Source organism: Jatropha curcas, chromosome 4 (genome assembly GCF_041381405.1).
Source record: "Jatropha curcas cultivar XTBG-Jc1 chromosome 4, XTBG_Jcur_1.0, whole genome shotgun sequence".
Taxonomy (NCBI): domain Eukaryota; kingdom Viridiplantae; phylum Streptophyta; class Magnoliopsida; order Malpighiales; family Euphorbiaceae; genus Jatropha; species Jatropha curcas.
In genome coordinates, this window is record NC_143154.1 from 21,120,054 (window position 1) to 21,139,783 (window position 19,730).

A 19,730-nucleotide genomic window follows, 5' to 3' on the forward strand; every position below is an offset into this window, starting at 1 on the left:
ATGGCTTTCTTGTGGGGACCAAAACACCAAATATTTCCATGCTTCAATAAAGACTAGAAAAAGGAGAGCTAAAATTATGAAGTTGGAAAATGAGGATGGCGAGATAGTTACAGATAATGATAGTTTGGAACAACTTACATTGAATTATTTTTCCACTGTTTATAGTGCAGAAGAATCAGTTTGCATTGAAATTTTTAATTTTGTTCAACCAAAGGTGACAGCTATCCAGAACAATATTCTTACGGCTCCATTTACGTTGGATGAGATCAGAGAAGCTGCATTTGATATACAACCTGACAAATCACCTGGACCAGATGGCATAAATTCGACGTTCTTTCAAAAATTTTGGCATGTGATTGGAGATGATATTTGGAAGGACTGCAAACAATGGCTTGACACTGGTACCTTCCCAAAGACTTTGACAGATACCCATATTGTGTTGCTTCCTAAATGTGATAATCCTAAGTCGTTAAAAGAGTATAGACCTATTTCGCTTTGTAATGTTTTGTATAAAATTGTAGCAAAATCTTTAGTGAATAGGTTGAAAAAAAATTCTTCCTTTAATTATTGATGAATGTCAATCCGCATTCGTTCCTGGGAGGTTAATTTCTGATAATGTGGTGGTGGCTTTTGAATTAATTCATAACATCAAAAGTAAGAAGAATCAAGGGGGTGCTTGTGCTTTAAAAATTGATATTTCAAAAGCATACGACAGGGTTAATTGGGAGTTTTTGAGGGGTATGATGCTGAGAATGGGTTTTTGTGAGAAGTGGGTGAAGTGGATGATGTTATGTGTAACTGATGTGAAGTACTCTGTGTTATTGAATGGTAAGGAGGTGGGCCCTATTCGTCCTGGTAGAGGTTTGAGACAGGGCGATCCTTTGTCGCCTTACTTGTTTTTATTCTGTGCGGAGGGTTTGTCTTTATTATTTCAGGATGCTAAAAGGAGAGGTAGATTGCAAGGTGTGAAGGTGGGAAGGAATTATCCGAGCATCACACACTTGCTGATAGGTGTCACAATTATAGTATTTTGTGGTATAGTTTTTATTTAGAATTTTAGTAAAATTTATCACTTTAGTTTATTTTTACTTCGTTTTTATTATAATTTTGTTGAAAGCTTCCTTGAATCATAATCCACTTGATCTGAAAGAAATTTGTAGGGTTTTGGCACAGAAAAGAGCATTACAAAGTAAAATACTCAGGCTTGAGCATGCCCATCCCATGCTAAAGCTAAAGAAAATCAAGTGGAAAGTCAGGGGATAGCACGGCTAGACCGTGCTAAATGGCACGCCCGTGCCCAAAAGAAACTCAGGGCGTGCTTGCCTAGCACGCCCATGATGAAATCCATCTTCGAAGGACAGAGCCAAGCACGCCTTACCCATGCTAAATGGCACGCCCGTGCCACAAGGACTCCTCTGAGTGTGTTGCATAGCACGACCTGTGCTCAACCATTCATAGTTCTAGACTCTAGCACGCCCAAGCCGTGCTATATGGCACGCCCTTGCTATGAAGGCAGAGCTGACTTGAGCTAAAAACGCGAGCCAATCTTTTTCTCACATGGGCCCGCCTCAGATATTTTCCTAAACGTGCTAAACAAGATCTAAACCTATTTAGGAAGAGAAAAGAGTCCTAACTAAGTAGAAATCCAAAGCCTAAACAGTCATGATCTCCTAAAGAAGATTTTGTACTTAACTAGGATTTTGTTTCCTAAACAGAGTCTGATTTCTCTCCAGAAGGTCTATATAAAGAGGAGAGCTTCTCATTGTGAGGCATCTCGAATTTCAATAATTTTCTACATAATTCTCTCTCTCTAAAATACCTTAAGCATCCAAGATTTGTACCAAGATTCAAGGAAGTCATCTACATAGTTGTTGCCTAGTTTTTCTCTCTAAACTGTTAATCTTGTTTTTATTTTCATTGTTCATTACTGATTATGAAGATTTATTCAATTATTATTGAGTTTTATTTAATTACTATGTCTAGCTAAACTCCTAAGCTAGGGATTTGACGTAATTTAATTCGATTCCAATTTATAATATTAGATTTGCTTTTCCTTGTTCTTGCTATAATTTATTATTGAACTTAAAGATTCCAGGCAGAGTTATTCCCCTGGGTTGAATTATTTTATTAATCACTATCGGGAGAAGGGTTTTTGATACGAAAAAGATAATAAATTATATGAGAACAATAACTTGATGCGGAAGCTATACGGTTTGACTCATGGGGGATTTTCACAAGTTAATGACCTTAGGTTGTGAATTCACAAAACAAACCATAAAACTTAATGATTTAATTCATGTTTGATTGCGCTATTGAAAGATAGGTAATTAGACCGGATTAGAATAGCTAACAATACATCGAGAGAGCTTGTTAGTGATTCTAGGGTTGTTTCCCCTACTTGAACAATTAAAATTGATTAACAGACTAATAAAATAAATTGGATAGAATTAAGTGAAATCAAATTCCCTAGTAGTTTTAAATCCTTGATTCCCTTTCATCTAAATTTTGTTGCTTGATGTTTTCTGTTTAATTTTCGAATTTACTTTCCTTATAACAAATCTCTCTTATTGTCGTTTAAATAATAATAGGTTAACAAAATTTTGGTACTTGATACACAATCCCTGTGGATACGATACTCTTTCACTCTATATCACTTGTTGCGATTTGTACACTTGCGAAAATTACTTTCAAGTTCTTGGCGCCATTGCCGGGGATTGCCGTTGTCAATATCAATACTAATTACCCTATTGTTAATTTAGACATTCTTTTGTTTTAAATTTATCTTTTCTTCTAAGAATTATTTTCAGGTGTTTATGCAAAGAAGATCAAGAAGGACTGAACCTCTAGTCTTTGATCCAAAAATTGAAAGAACTTATCATAGGAACAATGCTGCAAGAAGAGCACGTGAAATAAAACCCGAACAACAAGTAGACATGGTCAACGAGAACAAAAACGAGAACATGAATGGACCTCCACCTCAACATCCAATTCGCACCTTGCGAGACTACACAACACCTAATCTTAATGGGACAACCTCGAGTATTATAAGATCTAGGGTGGAAGCTAATAATTTTGAAATTAAACCCGCAATTATCCAAATGTTATCCACCTCAATCCAATATGGGGGTTTGCCTAGTGAAGATCCAAATGCTCATATCACAAATTTCCTGGAAATTTGTGATACTTTCAAATAGAATAGTGTTTCCGAAGATGCAATTAAATTAAGACTTTTTCCTTTCACTATTAGGGACAAGGCGCGGTCTTGGTTACAATCATGCCCCGCTGGAAGTTTCACAACATGGGAAGAATTAGCCCAAAGGTTCTTAGCAAAATTCTTCCCATATTCAAAAACCACAAAACTGCGCAATGAGATAATGACATTTGGTCACCATGATCAAGAGAGCTTGTATGAAGCTTGGGAAAGATTCAAGGACTTGTTAAGAAAGTGCCCACATCATAGTTTGCCTAAGTGGTTACAGGTACAAACTTTCTATAATGCATTATCTCCTAATATCAAAATCACTTTAGATGTAGCTGCAGGAGGATCCTTTGAGAAGAAGGGAATTGATGAGGCATATGAATTGATAGAGGAGATGGCAAGCAACAGCAATTACCAAAACAATTTCAAAAGGAAGAGAACTGCAGGAGTCTATGAAATAGATGCTATCACAGCACTTAATGCCAAGGTAGATAACATGGTAAGAAAACTGGACCTGTTAACTACCAATCCTGTAAATTCTATTATGCAAGTTTGTGATAGGTGCAATGGACAATATGGGATTGGAGAATGCATGATAGACTCTTTGAATCCACAAACCTTGGAGTAAGTAAACTATGTGATGAATCAAGGAAGAAAAAATTACCCATACTCCAATTCATACGATAATAGATTGAGGAACCGTCCTAATCTATCCTATGGAAATCCTAACAATGCCTTGAACACAACACCAGGTTTCCTTCCTCAAGAGAAGAAATCTTATGATGACCTCCTCACTGCTCTTTCTAAATCACATATGGATTTCATGAATGAAATTAGAGAAAACCATAAAATCCAACAGGCGGCGATAAGAAATCTGGAGATTCAGCTAGGATAATTTGCACACATGATGGCATCTCGACCTTAAGGTACATTACCTAGCAACACTGAAAAGAATCCTAAAGAGCAGGTATAGGCTATCACCTTGAGAAGTGGCAAACAATTAGAAGAGCCACCAAAGAAAGAAAAGGACGTGGAAGAACAGCCAAAGGTCCCCATTATTGACCTAGAAGAACAAGAAAAAGTAAAACCCTATGTTCCACCTGTCCCCTTCCTACAAAGGTTAAAGAAAGCACAAGATGACAAGAGCTTCCTAAAGTTTATGGATGTATTCAAAAAGCTTCAAATCAACATTCCTTTTGCTGAAGCTCTTGCTCTAATGCCTAACTATGCGAAATTCCTAAAAGATATCCTAAGCAAGAAATGAAAAATCGATGATCAAGGAACGGTAATGTTAACTTAGGAATGCAGTGTGATTATCCAAAATAAACTGCCTCCAAAGTTGAATGACCCAGGAAGTTTTTCTATCCCTTGCAATATTGGTAATCTTGACTTTGAAAAAGCTTTGGTAGATTTAGGTGCTAGCATTAATCTTATATTTTATGAAGTTTTTAAGATGCTAAGTATGGGAGAATTCAAACCAACAAGGATGTCTCTACAATTAGTGGATCGATCGATCAAATATCCTAGAGGAATTGTAGAAGATGTGCTTGTAAAGGTAGGTACATTCATTTTTCCTGTTGATTTTGTTATTCTTGATATTGATGAAGATAGGGAAGGATCTCTAATCCTTGGGAGGCCTTTTCTTGCAACTGCAAGAGCATTTATTGATGTTTACGAAGGTAAATTAACTTTAAGGGTTGGACAGGAAGAGATTGTCTTTGATGTTCTTAAATCGTGTAAACTTCCTATGGACTATAGTGATTGTTTTCGAATTGATGTTGTTGATGAATGTGTGGAAACCACTTTGCATACTAAAGATGACATTAATGAATCAAACACCATGAATGAGAAAGAAAGTGAACCTCCAAAACAAGAACTGAAACAACTTCCACCTCATTTAAAACATGCATTCTTAAGTGAGAATCATTCTTTTCCTGTTATTATTTCTTCTCACTTAACGCTTGATCAAGAGGAAAGGTTGTTGCAGGTTTTTCGAAAGCACAAGAAAGCACTAGGGTGGTCAATTTCAGACCTACAAGGGATAAGCCCGAGTATATGCATGCATAAGATCCTGATGGAAGAAGACTGCAAGCCTGCAATCGAGCATCAAAGGCGATTGAATCCAAATATGAAGGAGGTAGTCAAGGCTGAAATTATAAAGCTTCTGGATGCCGGCATTATCTATCCAATTTTCGATAGTAGTTGGGTGAGTCCTGTCCAAGTTGTTCCAAAGAAGGGAGGTATGACTGTTATCTCTAATGAAAACAATGAACTAATTCCCACTAGAACAGTCACAGGTTGGCGTGTGTGCATAGATTATAGAAAATTGAACAAGGCAACACGCAAGGACCACTTTCCCCTACTCTTTATTGATCAAATGCTTGAAAGACTTTCAGGTTACCCCTTTTATTGTTTCTTGGATGGTTATTCAGGATACTTTCAAATACCTATTGCTCTTGAAGATCAAGAGAAAACTACTTTCACTTGTCCTTATGGCACGTTTGCCTATAGGAGAATGCCTTTTGAACTATGCAATGCTCCTGCAACTTTTCAAAGATGCATGATGTCCATATTTTCTAATATGGTAGAGAAATTTATTGAAATATTCATGGATGACTTCTCTGTATTTGGTTCTTCTTTCGATGCATGTCTTCATAACTTATCCTTAGTAATGCGATGATGCGAGGACACTAACCTTGTTTTGAATTGGGAAAAGTGTCACTTTATGGTTAGTGAAGGTATTGTCCTAGGACATAAGATCTCTCAAAAGGGGATTGAAGTAGACAAAGCAAAAATCGAGGTAATTAAAAAACTACCTCCCCCTAACTCAGTGAAGGGAATAAGAAATTTTTTTTGGTCATGTAGGATTCTACAAGAGATTCATCAAAGACTTCTCAAAAATCACAAAACCTCTTTGTAATTTATTAATTAAAGATGTTCCTTTTAATTTTGACAAAGAGTGTTTGAATGCTTTTAATAGGTTAAAGAAGGAGTTGATCTCAGCACCTATCATTACTACACCAGATTGGACTCTTCCTTTTGAGCTTATGTGTGATGCTAGTGATCATGCTATTGGAGCTGTTCTTGGGCAAAGAAAGGAGAAGAAGTTGCATGTCATTTATTATGCCAGTCGCACATTGAATGATGCGCAATTAAATTATGCCACTACAGAAAAAGAATTGTTAGCTATTGTTTTTGCTTTTGACAAATTTAGGGCCTATTTAATTGGAGCCAAAACAATAGTTTACACCGATCACTCAACTATCAAATATTTGCTAGAAAAGAAAGATGCAAAACCGAGACTAATTCGTTGGGTGCCTTGATTGCAGGAATTTGATCTGAAAATTCTCGACAAAAAGGGAACCAAAAATCTTGTGGCTGACCACCTTTCCAGGCTGGAATTGGGGGAAGAAGATACAACAGAGTTACAAATCAATGAGAACCTTCCCCATGAGCAACTTCTACTGTTGGCAAATACACAAACCCCCTGGTATGCTGATATAGTCAACTACCTTGTTTGCAAAATTCCCCCTCCCAACTTTTCCTATCAACAAAAGAAAAAATTCTTCCATGATATCAAATACTACTATTGGGAGGAGCCCTTTCTGTTCAAATATTATAGTGATCAGCTATTCCGGTGATGCATACCGTAAACAGAGATGGAAAGTGTTCTTAAATTTTGCCATTCAATGGAATGTGGAGGACACTTTGGAGCAAACAAGACAGTAGCACGTATATTAGAAAGCGGTTTGTATTGGCGTAACCTGTTTAAAGATGCCTTTAACTTTGTTCGCCTTTGTGATCGCTGTCAAAGACTAGGTAACATTTCGAAGAGACATGAGATGCCCTTAAATAGCATCCTTGAAGTCGAAATCTTCGATGTTTGGGGTATGGACTTCATGGGGCCTTTTCCATCATCATACTCCAACCAATACATTCTAGTTGCGATGGACTATGTATCAAAGTGGGCAGAAGCTGTTGCTCTTCCAAACAATGATGCCAAGAGTGTAATGAAGTTTATCAAGAAGTATATTTTTACACGTCATGGCACTCCTAGAGCAATAATCACGGACGGAGGTAAGCACTTTTGCAACAAATATTTAGATTCCCTTCTTGCAAAATATGGTGTTACTCATCGTGTAGGCACTCCATATCATCCTCAAACAAGTGGACAAGTAGAGGTTACCAACAGAGAAATCAAGAAGATCCTGGAGACAACTGTTGGACAATCAAGGAAGGACTGGTCCAAGAAGCTAGATGATGCTCTATGGGCTTACAGAACTGCATTCAAGACACCAATCGGTATGTCTCCATATTGCATGGTTTACGGTAAGACTTGTCATCTTCCTGTTGAATTAGAGCATAAGGCATTTTGGGCAATTCAATTTCTTAACTTCAATGCAAAAGAGGCTGGTCAAAAACGGTTGCTACAATTGAATATGATGGATAAAATGCACCTCCATGCTTATGAGAGCACCAAAATATATAAGGATTTCACCAAACAATGGCACGATAAGCACATTATCATGAGGAATCTAAAAGTAGGCCAACAGGTATTGCTCTATAACTCCAGACTCCACCTTTTTCCTTGTAAATTGCACTTCAGATGGTCTGGTCCATTCACAATTAAAGAGATTTTTCCACATGAGGCATCAAAATAGTGGATGGTAAGTCTAATCGAAGTTTCAAAGTTAATGCTCAACGTTTAAAAGTTTATCAAAATGACAACTTTGATCCTATCAAGAATACCATCAGTCTCGTCTGACCTAAACTAGGTTGAGTACATCGAGCTTAAACGACGTTAAAACAAAAGCGCTTGTGGTAGACAACCCATGTTGTTTTCTTTCTTTTTCCAATTATTGTTTCCATTTTATTTCTATTATTTCTATTATAAAATTTCCCAAATTTTCGCCATAATTGTTCTTTTGCTTTAGTCAGAATTTTTCAGGATCAAGTTAAAATCCACAGGTCAGCACGCCCTGGACGTGCTAAATGGCACGCCTGTGCCATGATATGATAGCTAAGCATGCCCAGACTGTGTCCCAGGACACGCCCGTGTGCCATAAAAACCAATTTTGCTTAGAGAGTCAGAGGCGGGCACACCCTGACCGTGCACCACAGCACGCCCGTGCCTCATGAATGGAGAAAAACCACTTTGAGAGTCAGAGGCAAGCACGCCCCAGGCGTGTCCAGTAGCACGCCCGTGCGATCCGAAGGGAAATTTTGCTTTGAGAGTTAGAGGCGAGCATGCCCTAACCGTGCCAGGTATGCTTCATTTTTTTTCTGTTGCAGGACAAAAGCAAGCACGCCTCAAGCGTGTCCTCCAGCCCCAAGCGTGTCCTCTAGCATGCCCGTGCCCTAACCGCCTCCAAACAAGATTAGCGCGCACGGTCTGGCCGTGCCAAGGAGCACGCCCGTACCAAGGAGCACACCCGTGCCACGACCAGACGTGCGCATTAAATGGCGCCTCTATTTAAAGCGCATGCCCTAACCAACCCTCACTTCCCTCTCGCACGCCCTAGCCGTCAACCTCTCCTCTCCCAATTTTCTCTTTTTTTCTCCCTTTTCTCTCAAATCAAACACACACACACCAAATTTTCACACCAATCTCCTTCACCATGCCTCCTCGATACAAGCGTAGCAGACCCGCTTCCTCGGTTGCCGCTAGACAACGGCCAATCGCTTGACCCTCCACTACTCCTCTACCGATTCCACCTCCTTCGACGCCTACTCCTCCTCCATTTGAGATCGCTTCACCTGAGCAACAAGAGAGGTACAATAAACTATCCCTTCGCTCTATTTTACCCAATAGATTCATTGATGAAAATGCCTTAGCGCAAGTCGGTCTTCGAGATGCTGTGATAGAACCACTTAGGCATATAGGATGGGGATAGTTTATTGAGATGAAGGATCTAGTTTATGCACCTTTAACTTTAGAATTTTTGAGTTCTTATTCCTCTTTCATTCGATTTTTGCCTACCTCTCCCCCAAGCAAAATTCACTTTAGGCTTCTTGGTAGAACTTTTGATTTATCTGTGAATGAAGTTAGCCATATTTTTGGATTCCCCACGGAAAACGCTCAAATCCAAATATCTAAGGATTTTCATGAACGCAATAATGGAAAGACTTGACCGATGAAATTAATTACAACCCTAGGTATTCAAAGGCATCCAAACTAAGAAATCCTGCCCTAAGGTAGATTCACAAATTCTTGTCTAACACTATTTTTGGAAGGAGTGAAAGTGATGAAGTTTTAGGCTTGAATGTATTATACTTTATATAGGCGATTGAACAGGGAGTTTTGCTTAATGTTGGGTATTGGCTATGCCAAAGATGTGCAAAGGTGGCTAGAGCAGATAAAGGGGCTATCATGATAGGGTGTTTTGTGACCCGCATTGCTGCGTATTTACGAGTCTGGAACCCGGCTAGACCAATCTATGATAGTGTTGGAGGGGGGAAGGTTACCAGATTAGATTTGGATGTCATGATCCACATGAAATTGATCGAAAAGGTTGGAGATGCTTATCGGGTAGTAGGTGCTTGAGAGGACAGTTCTGACGATGAGGAAGCCGAGGCAGCAGGTGGTGCTGATGTGGAGGAGGATAATCCGCCGCCTTTTGGTTCTTCTTTTGGTGCAGGTACTTTCGGTGCTGGTCCATCCTTTCAAGGAGCGTCAAGCATGTCCAACGATGAAGTCCTTGCGAGGATGATGTCTCGAATGAACATATTTGACACATGCCTTAACGGGATGGAATTTATGATTGTAGACCGTTTCCAATCCATCGAGATTATGCATGGGAGCCTCGAGTCTCGTATGGATACATTGCAAGGCCAACTCCAGACTGTTATCCAGCTCTTACAACCGCATCCACCTCCACCACCGGAGCCTTGATGGATTTTGACTCTTTATTTGTTCTTCCTGTTTTGATTTTATTCCCATACATTGATTGTTTTGTGTTGAATTTTTCTTTTGATTTTACTTTGACTATTATATCTTTAGTAGTTTTTTTCTCTTAATGTTTATTTTGGACTTTTAGCTATGACATGTTCCAGCACCCAGCTCTATTGTATTTTTCAATACAATTTTGGTAATGTTTACTCCACTTTCTTATCTCTTTTCTTCTGTTAATGCAATAAGTTTGGGGAAATCAATTTATTTTGTACACATTGGGGACAATGTGTTTGATTAAATTGGGGGAAGGAAATTTTAGCTAAAATTTTATTTTTGCTTAACATGGTTAGAATGATTATAAGCAGGCTTGAAGGTTGTCACGAATTAGTAATATGTGATGAATTTAGTTGATTTTCTATTCTAGTATACTTAAGTTCTAAATTTGAAATTTTTGACTTAACATGATTCATTGATTTAACTATATGTTTCTAAGATTATAAACACTAATTTTTATGAAATTTATGATATATAGGCATGTTTAATCTAAACTTATATAACCTTGGCATTCCTAGAACAAATTAGAATTCCCTTTGAGGCAAAATTTTAAATGCTTACATTTTAAGAAGAGATGATTTAGGCATTCTTTGTTGAACTTCATATTTAGCCTAGGCCACCTAAGTTAAAAATATGACTTTTGCAACCAATTTTGAAGCCTATAAAATTTTCTTGTTCACCCTTATTAAACCTAGCCATTAAACCAATTTCAATTCTTACCCTGAGTGCAATAATGTATAATTGAAGGATTTGGCTTTCATTAAAACATAGCGACAAAAGGGAGAAAATTTCATGGACACTAGCAAGTGTACCAAGTAAGAAATATCAAAAGAGAAATACCCCATAGAAAAAGCAATCAATCAAAGAATTCAAGTTAGGGAATTTAAGTGCAAAGAAGAAATTAGCAAAATATTACAAAAAGACCTTGCCAAAATATCTCTATATCACAAGCTAGTAAAGAATTTCAAGACAGAAACTCCCTTAAAACAAATGGTTTTGATAGAATGGAAATCAGGATATTATACATTCTTTTGCACCCTTTGTCTATCTTTTATCCCTTTTCTTTGATCAGCTAAAATTATACCCCGAAAACCCCATTACAACCCAAAATAAAGACCTTTTGATCTTTTAAAATCATATGCATTTCAATTGTGGAGAAGGGATGACTAATTTTTGCATATGGGAATGCTAAATTTAAAACTATTAAAAATCTTATTTAAAAAGGTTAAATAATTTTTGTAGATTATTCATAACATATTTATCATAAGTTGAATATATATTAGTGTTGAAAATCCTTTTAACTTATGTTTAAATCAAGGAATGTGTTTTATCAAAAAAATTGAATTTTCGCTTAAATATAATTAGCATGGAAAACAATTGATTTATTCACATATTAACAACTGTGATATCTTTTGGAGTTTATAATTATCACCAACCATAGCAAGCTAGTTTTGTCAGATTATTTTGTTCTCCTACTTTTAGTTTTGTTGCTTGAGGACAAGCAATGGTTTCAGTTTGGGGAATTTTGATAGGTGTCACAATTATAGTATTTTTTAGTATAGTTTTTATTTAGAATTTTAGTAAAATTTATCACTTTAGTTTATTTTTACTTCGTTTTTATTATAATTTTGTTGAAAGCTTCTTTGAATCATAATCCACTTGATCTGAAAGAAATTTGCAGGGTTTTGGCACAGAAAAGAGCATTACAAAGTAAAATACTCAGGCTTGAGCACGCCCATCCCGTGCATTTTAGCACGCCCGTGCTAAAGCTAAAGAAAATCAAGTGGAAAGTCAGGGGATAGCACGGCTAGACCGTGCTAAATGGCACGCCCGTGCCCAAAAGAAACTCAAGGCGTGCTTGCCTAGCACGCCCATGATGAAATCCATCTTCGAAGGACAGAGCCAAGCACGCCTTACCTGTGCTAAATGGCACGCCCGTGCCACAAGGACTCCTCTGAGCGTGTTGCATAGCATGGCCTGTGCTCAACCATTCATAGTTCCAGACTCTAGCATGCCCAAGTTGTGCTATATGGCACGCCCGTGCTATGAAGGCAGAGTTGTCTTAAGCTAAAAATGCGAGCCAATCTTTTTCTCACATGGGCCCGCCTCGGATATTTTCTTAAACGTGCTAAACAAGATCTAAACCTATTTAGGAAGAGAAAAGAGTCCTAACTAAGAAGAAATCCAAAGCTTAAACAGTCATGATCTCCTAAAGAAGATTTTGTACTTAATTAGGATTCTGTTTCCTAAACAAAGTCAGATTTCTCTCCAGAAGGTCTATATAAAGAGGAGAGCTTCTCATTATGAGGCATCTCGAATTTCAATAATTTTCTACATAATTCTCTTTCTCTAAAAGACCTCAAGCATCCAAGATTTGTGCAAAGATTCAAGGAAGTCATCTACATAGTTGTTGCCTAGTTTTTATCTCTAAACTCTTAATCTTGTTTTTATTTTCATTGTTCATTACTGATTATGAAGATTTATTCAAGTATTATTGAGTTTTATTTAATTACTATGTCTAGCTAAACTCCTAAGCTAGGGATTTGATGTAATTTAATTCGATTCCAAATTATATTATTAGATTTGCTTTTCCTTATTCTTGCTATACTTTATTATTGAACGTAAAGCTTCCAGGCAGAGTTTATTCCCCTGGATTGAATTATTTTATTAATCACTATCGGAAGAAGGGTTTTTGATACAAAAAAGATAATAAATTACATGAGAACAATAACTTGATGCGGAAGCTATACGGTTTGACTCATGGGGGGTTTTCACAAGTTAATGACCTTAGGTTGTGAATTCACAAAACAAACCATAAAACTTAATGATTTAATTCATGTTTGATTGTGCTATTGAAAGATAGGTAATTAGACCGGATTAGAATAGCCAACAATACATCGAGAGAGCTTGTTAGTGATTCTAGGGTTGTTTCCCCTACTTGAACAATTAAAATTGATTAACAGACTAATAAAATAAATTGGATAGAATTAAGTGAAACCAAATTCCCTAGTAGTTTTAAATCCTTGATTCCTTTTCATCTAAATTTTGTTGCTTGATATTTTCTGTTTAATTTTCAAATTTACTTTCCTTATAACAAATCTCTCTTATTGTCGTTTAAATAATAATAGGTTAACAAAATTTTGGTACTTGATACACAATCCCTATGGATACGATACTCTTTCACTCTATATCACTTGTTGTGATTTGTACACTTGCAAAAATCACTGTCACTTGCTATTTGCGGATGATTCTTTTTTCTTTTTTGAGGGTTCTTTATAGGAAGCAGAGGAGGTCAATGATATTTTGAAGAAATATGAGAGAGCATCGAGTCAGGCCATTAATTTGAACAAATTGGGTATCTTTTTCAGCTCGAATATGAGTAGAGAGTTGATGACTAATATCTCTACTATTTTGAATGTTGCTGGTTCAATTGGTGGGGGTACTTATCTTGGTCTTCCATCTCTCATTGGCAAATCGAAAAAACAGGTGTTTGGCTTCCTTCAGGACAGACTTGAAAAAAAGGATTTGCAATTGGTCTAACAGATTCCTCTCTAGAGTCGGAAAGGAGGTATTAATTAAGTCGATTGTGCAAGCTGTTCCTACTTATTGTATGAGTGTGTTTAAAATACCTCTTTCTACATGTGAAGCGATGCAAAAAAGGATGAACAAGTATTGGTGGGGGGAGAAGAAAGGAGGGCGTAGAGGGATTCATTGGTTAGCGAGGGAGAGGATGTGTTGTAGCAAAAGGGAATGTGGTATGGGTTTCAGGGATCTTCATTGTTTTAATATGGCCATGCTAGTGAAGCAAGGGTGGCATCTTATGACGGAGCCCGATGCTCTTTTTTCTAAACTTTTCAAAGCCAAATATTTCCATAATAGGGATTTTTTGGATGCTCCTCTTGGTAGGCGTCCTAGTTATGTGTGGAGGAGTATTCATGTTGCTATTGGGGTATTAAAACAGGGGGTACGGTGGAGAGTAGGGAATGGGGAAACTATCGGTGTATTATCACATCCGTGGATGCCTCTGGATCATAGTTTTTGGATGGAGGACACTAGGGACTTTGTTGATCCTAATATGAAAGTGAGGGAGCTTTTTGTGGAGGGGGAAGGGAGATGGGATGTGGGGAAGGTGATGACTCTTTTTAGCTTGAGAGAGTTTAGAGCTATATTAGGGATTTCTATTAGTATTAACGCTAATAGGGACCAAATTATGTGGCATTGGGATAAAAAAGACATTTATAGCGTTAGGTCGGGGTACTACGTGGCAAGGAGGTTGTTGAGGGGGAGGGTGCATGAGGTGGAAGGTGGATGGTGGATGGTGGGGTAAGATGTGGGGTTTAGATGCTTCCCCTAAAGACAAAGATTTTATGTGGAGGGCTCTAAGGAATGTGTTGCCTACGAAGGAGAGATTGAGAAGGAGAGGGGTGGAGGTTGATATTGGATGTCCTTGGTGTGGGGAGGAAGAGGATATTAATCATGCAATAGTGTTATGTAGTAAGGCTAAGGGAGTTTGGAGGCAAGGGGGTATGAAGTAGGTGATATAAATATTTCTTTTACTAACTTCTTCTTGCAGGTACTTGCTAATGGTGATAAACTAAAATCCCAAAAGTTTTTGGTGTATGCTAGATATATTTGGATGGCAAGAAATAATGCTCTTTGGAATAATATAAGAGACACGTGCTACACTACATTCTTGAAGGTAAAAGAATACATGATTAGTTGGGAACATACAAAGTTGATGCAAAGGAGCATGGCTAGTGCATCCTCAAATACAAGTCGGCAAAGGCTTGCAATATTTCAACCCGGACATCTTAGCAACAATGGAGACCAGTCATGGCAAGCTTTTGTGGATGGTTCTATTTTTGAGCAAGAAGGCATGCAAGGCTTTGGAGTGGTGATGGAGACAGAGGAAGGCATTTTTATTCGAGCAGTTTCAGGCCACTTTACAGGTGGTACGGACCCTTTTATTGCAGAGGCTCTAGCTCTTCGTAGTTTTTTATTATTTCTCAAGCAAAATTATGTTGAGCGTGGAGGTACTATTTTCATGGACTCGCAGGTTTCATTTTTTGCTTTGAGCTCCTCTATTTTATTTAGATCGGATGTGGGGAGTATTATTTCTGATTGTAAGAACTTATTTTTAGAACTCCCTTTGGTTTTGTGTAGATGGATTCGTAGGCAAGCGAACTTAAAAGCTCATACCCTAGCTCGAGCTTCTATTTGCTTTGCGCATCTACGTATCTGGAATTATATTCCTCATTGTTTGTCCGAGATTAATGATAATGAATGAAAGGCTATGAGTTTTACTCTATCAAAAGAAAAAAAAAAAAAGAGTTCCAAGAAATATTGTAAAACGAACTGTTATTTCTCTAGATAAAAAAAGGAAGAAGAGAGTTAGAACTTTTATGTTTTGAAGTAAAAATTCATGTTTCAATTTGTTGTGATATTTGGAATGATTATTGGCAAATGCGTTCTTATATAAGTATTACATGTCATTGGATTGATGACGATTGAAAAATACAAAAAAGAATTATTGTATGTCATATTTTTGATGATAAACATACCACAAATAATATATATATAAAATGATTGTTTCAATTTTAGATGAATATAAATTACCCAAAAAAAAATTTTCAATTTTATTTGATAATTCCTTTGCCAACACTAAATCAATTACTGAGCTTAAAGCAATTTATGAACCAAATGTTGGTGAAAAATTTTTTCATTTTAGATATGCATATCATGTTTTAAATTTATGTGTACAAGATGGTTTACAAGTTTTTGAATCATTTATTTCTCCAATTAGAAAATCTATTTCATATTTATCAAGACATTCCAAGTAATGAAAAGTTGGAATAAATTTTATAAGGAAAATAAGAGAAGACCAAAACGTTTTGCAAAAGATGTCCAACAATATATAAATTATTAAACGAGTCTTTTTCATATAGAGAATTATTTTGCACATTTTTTACTAACAATGTTGGATAAATTAAGTTATATCTATAAAATTGAGAGATTTGTGCAAAAATTTTGGATATTTTGAAAATTTTAATGATGTAACATACGCTTTTAGTGAGGTTTATAATCTCACAGCTCATTTATTTTTGCCTATATGCATTAATATTATTAGTGCATTTCCAGAATTTGAAAATGATATTTTATTAAAAAATTGTGTTTTATTAATAAAACAAAAATGATTAGTTTATTTTAAAAATATACCATTCCTTTTTCTTATTGCTTGTGTATTTGATCGTAGATGTAAATTTAAAATTTTATCTGATTATTTGACTTTTTATTATGAAATATTAAATCTTGATATAGAAGATAGTGTTAATGTAAATGTAGTATTAAATGAAGTTAAAAAAATATTATAGATTTATATACTGAATTTATTCAATATTCTGGTTCATCTACTTCTTCTGATTGTTCTCAAGTTCATAATCAATCATTGGCAACCAAAAAATATATGTTGCTGAACATCTATTATTACAAAGACAAAAAAGACATAGGGGATCCAGTTCTCGTTCTATTCCTAAACTTGAGAGTTATCTTATCATTGTTCTTGATTTGGTAATAGTTACTCGCAGGTAACAACTTTCCGATTTTAGATTGTTGGAGTTGTCATGCCAATATATTTCCAACCTTTGCACTAATTGCAAAATAAGTTTTAGCAGCACTAGTCTCGATTGTTGCGGTTGAACAAGATTTTAGTCAATGAGAAAACAAACTTGATGAAATTCGATTTAGGATAATACTTGATTCAGTAGAAGTGTAATCATGCGTGGATGATTGGACCACAGTCAAACTAAGAGCACAAGAGATTATCAAAGAAAATGAAGACTTATACAATTTTTATGATGGGTTCTCAATGGAAACATCAACCGGTGAAAATAATGACTAAGATAAAAGGGTGATATTGGTACAAGGTAAGTAAGAACTACGTCAGCTTTGATTCTTCTAAACCCTAAGAGGATACATAGACAACTTAATTTTTTTTTTAAAAAAAAAAAAAATTAAGTTGAGGCTTTTTTAAAAAAAAAATTAAATTAAATTCAAGCCTTTTTGAATTTTTTCTTAAATTTTTTTAAAAAGTATTTCATAAATATTTAAGTTTTAAATTTCGAATAAAAAAATATTCCTTAATTTTTGATTTTATAATTATGTGATTCGCAGGAAAACTGATCGAACTGGCTGGAATCATCGATTTTGAAACCGTTAAAGAACCGGAGCCGTAACCGTTCAATTTCAAATCGTAACTGAAATCACCAGTTCTGATTCGGTTTCAAACTGTAACTGAAACCCTCAGTTTCCGGTTCAGTTTTGGAACTGGAACCGTGGTGGCCACCCCTACTTCGATAGCTGAAGGCTGCAGAAGATATTTTTCTTCTTAGCTTTCTCACGCAGACGGTTAAAAATATATTTCTAAAAAGCCATTTTCCACATCTAATTTCAGATTTAACCAAATATACAAAAGTTCGTAAAATATATATTTTTAATCAAAATGTTAGCGAGGGAAGAGACGGTAGAAGATAATTAAATACCGCAATAAATGCAATCACCCTTCTCTCAGATGTGAATTAACCATCGAAGAAACAAAATTTAATATTTCATGACTTTGACATATAAGAAACATTAATTAAGTTTAATGTGTCCAGCTGGAAAACATGTATAGGCTTGCATTTTGTTTTCTACTTCCTTTTCCGAACAGGAATTCAACCACGCTACAGATATGATGACCAAGATCATGTTTGGTAAGAGACATATATTATGGGTTTTGAGTTATGATATGAGAATTCTGTTTGTCTTAAATATGGTATTGATCATCTCAGGGTCTTCTGCAGGGCCATCTGTTATAACAAAGAAGGGTATTAACGTCAACCTTACGTATTGCTTCTTCTAAAAATTAGTCAAATTATTATTATTATTATTATTATTTTATTTTAGCTCGATAAATTGACTCTCTAGGATTATTTTGATATCCATTTCCCAGTTGGAACTCGTACTTTGCATAGATTTTCAAATTTTGGTTGTTTCTATACACGTTGCTATTTATTTTATCTTGAATTTTTCTCTTTTTATGAAAAAAAAAAAAAAGATTTCGAGTTCTAGTAGAAAACAATTTTTTTTTTTTTTTAAAAAAAAAAAACAAAATTTCCAATCCCACTACATAAAACCTACATAATAACAAATAATTGTTATTCTGCTAATTAATTTTAATTACTATTTGTTGATTAGCAGGTTGATTCAAGAAAATTAACATCAACAGCTTATAATTCAATTATACAAATCCAATTTAAATATACAAATACAAATACAAGTTACAAATACAAGCTACTTGAAGCCTACAATTCAATTATAAGTTTCTTAGAATTTCTTCTTTTAAGGTATTGCTCTAATTAATTGATGGTTCAATTCTAGGAATTCACCTTAAGTATATTTGATGATCTTACAATTTTAATTTGAAAAATCATTTGAGTCGATCACCATTTTAAAATTGACAATTTATTTTCAAATAAAATTTCAGCTTTGGACAAACACATTTTAAAAATATTGCATTTGGGTGGAAAAATATTTTTGAAAACGAATATTTTTAAATAGTTTTGCCATAAAAATTCATGTTTTCGAATAATTGGTTGAATATGATTTCCATCGGATCAAACGGATTTGAAAACAGAATTTTATAACAAAAGTTATTGATTTTTTTTCTTTTTTTTTTTTTTTTCATTTTTAGGCTTCCTAAAATTCAATTTAGGCAGCATGGTTGCAACTAAGAGATTTATAGTTCGAGGACTTTAGGCTGTCTAATGTTGAGTTTAGACTTCCTAAAGTCGTAAATTTATTTCCTGAACTTGGAGTAATGTTCAGGTTGCCTAAAAATTAACTTTTTATATAATTTGCTCCTGAATTTGCACCAAAAGGATAAAAAGCCCAATTTTTCATAAAAAAAATATTTAGAATGTTCTAAATTATTTAAATTTGAAAAAAATTTACAAATAAATAGGGTGGTAATTAATCTTTAATCTTATAATGTTTACTTTAATATGCATGGATTTGTGGCGCAATGGTAGCACGTTTGACTCTAGATTAGAGGGCTGCATGTTTGATTAACGTTGGGTTCAATTCTCATTTTATGCATTTTTATACACGTGCCTCAATTATATACTATGTTAGTGAGCTGATATTTTCAAAATTTCATATTAATTATTTTATGCCTTCTATTCTAAAAAAATAATTAAATAATGTTTTTATTTTGTAGCTATTTAAATAAATAGTTCTTCAATTAAATTTTTCCATTTAGTTGTAATAAAATGTCCAGTTTACCTTTAATAAAGCTTGAAATTTTCTTTTATGTATTAGGGCCAAATCAAGTTATGGTTTTTTTCTTTTTCATATTTGTCTTGCATGTGAGGGTGTCTTACTTTGTGCATGAGTTTTTTTATCTATGGCGTCTAAAGTCATGGTGCTGCTTATGGTGAGCATGAAACGATAGCTAGTCTTGTGCCATCAGATGATGAGGAAGCTAAGATGCAGTTGCAATACAGAAGCCAATTGACTGAACAACCCAATTATGACCTCTGTCTGGTTGGG

At 35.4% G+C, this 19,730-nt stretch overlaps 1 non-coding gene across 1 annotated transcript; it reads right to left on the reverse strand.

The window, feature by feature from the left end:
* Positions 1 to 3,356: 3,356 nt before the first annotated feature.
* LOC119370227 (small nucleolar RNA R71) lies at positions 3,357 to 3,463 on the reverse strand. Its single transcript, XR_005177784.1, has one exon. It is a non-coding gene; the product is annotated as a small nucleolar RNA R71 (small nucleolar RNA).
* Positions 3,464 to 19,730: the final 16,267 nt, after the last annotated feature.